Source organism: Phascolarctos cinereus, unplaced genomic scaffold (genome assembly GCF_003287225.1).
Source record: "Phascolarctos cinereus isolate Bilbo 61053 unplaced genomic scaffold, phaCin_HiC Scaffold_4;HRSCAF=312, whole genome shotgun sequence".
NCBI classification, from domain to species: domain Eukaryota; kingdom Metazoa; phylum Chordata; class Mammalia; order Diprotodontia; family Phascolarctidae; genus Phascolarctos; species Phascolarctos cinereus.
In genome coordinates this window covers 532368705-532370337 of record NW_027555847.1, presented here as the reverse complement: position 1 = coordinate 532370337, position 1633 = coordinate 532368705, and the positions used below count along the sequence as shown (strand labels likewise).

General features: G+C 36.9%; 1 pseudogene; it reads left to right on the top strand.

Annotated features, from left to right (window-relative positions):
* The first annotated feature begins 398 nt into the window (after positions 1-398).
* LOC110207751 (large ribosomal subunit protein eL6 pseudogene) lies at positions 399-1244 on the top strand (annotated as a pseudogene).
* Positions 1245-1633: the final 389 nt, after the last annotated feature.

The following is a 1633-nucleotide window of genomic DNA, read 5'->3' as shown; positions in this document are numbered from 1 at the left end:
AAAATAGGGAAAATATACTATCAGCAATATTAATTAATATCACTTTAAACCATTTGAAATAACTAGATAATATAAAATACCTGAGAGCATATCTGTAAAAACAGACACTGGAACTATATAAACATAAACATAAAACACTTTTTATACAAATAAAATCAGATCTAAATAATTGAAGTAATAATTATTGTTCATGGGTAGGTAAATCCAACATAATAAAAAAAATTACAGTTTTCCCTAACATCTATTTATTCAATGCCATCACAATTAAATTACGAAAAAAAAATCTTAGAAAAAAAATAATAAAATTCACATGGATGATCAAAAAGCCAGGGATTTCAAAGAAACCAGGGAAAAAAGATGTAAAAGAAGCAGATTCAGTCTCTTTCCTTTCTCTCAAGATGGCGGACACCCCCCCCCCAAAGGAAAAGGAAGTCCGAAAGGGAAGAAAGGAGAAAAACAAGATGGAAGATATGGCTGAAAAGGTGGTGAAAAAGCTTCGAAAGCACTGCAGTTGGAACCCAGTACTGGCCCGAGGGATAGGTAGATACTCTAAGTTTGCAATGTGTTCCCAGGGAGCCATGCACAAGCAGAAAAATGCTGCACCAAAAACCCAAATTGAAAGGAAAAGAAACAGAAGGTGCCTGCTACTATCTCAAAGCCAGTTGGTAGTGATAAGAATGGAGGAACCCGCGTGGTAAAGATTCACAAGACGCCGAGGTATTACCTTACTAAGGATGTGCTTAGAAAGCTGCTAAGTTATGACAAAAAGTATTTCAGTAAGCATGTGAGGAGACTTCGATCTAGCATCATCCCAGGCATGGTTCTGATCATGCTCACTTGCCACCACAGGGTAGAGAGGATGGTTTTCCTGAAGCAACCAGCTAGTGGCTGCTACTGGTGACTAGACCTCTGACCATCAATTGTATTACTTTGAGAAGGACCCATCAGAAATCTGTCATAGCCACCTCTACCAGGGTTAACCTTTCAGGTGTAAATATTCCAAATCATCTTACTGATGCTTATTTCAAGAAGAAGAGGCTCTGTAAATCTAGACACTACGAAGGAGAGATGTTTGACTCAGAAAAAGAGAAATATGAGATTACGGAGCAGAGCATGGCTAATCAGAAAACAGTGGACGCTCAGATCCTGCCCCAAATCAAGAAAATTCCTCAGCTCAGTGGCTACCTGAGTTCTGTATTCTCTCTCTCTCCAACCGAGTTAATCCTCACAAATTGGTGTTTTAAATGTCTTGCACAGAACTCTCATTAAAATATTTGGAATAACTTTTTAAAAAAAGCAGATTCAGCAGTATTAGACAGTAAACTATATCATAAGATGAGAGCGTTGTTGAAGTATAAAATGGATTTTTTTATTATTTTAAATTAAAATTTTCTTGCATAAATAAAATCTGTGCAGGCAAGAATAAAATTAATGCAGCAAATTGGGGGGGAAACTTTCATGCACAGTCTCTCAGATGGATGTGATTGAGTTGGAATATTGCTGTGGTGTAGGAAATGATGAGCTGGTTGATTTAGAAAAACATGGGAAGACTTGAACTTATGAAGGGAGATTCTATCCACCTTCAGAGAAACAAATGACAGGTAGAAATAAGCATAGTGCAGTCTTATACATA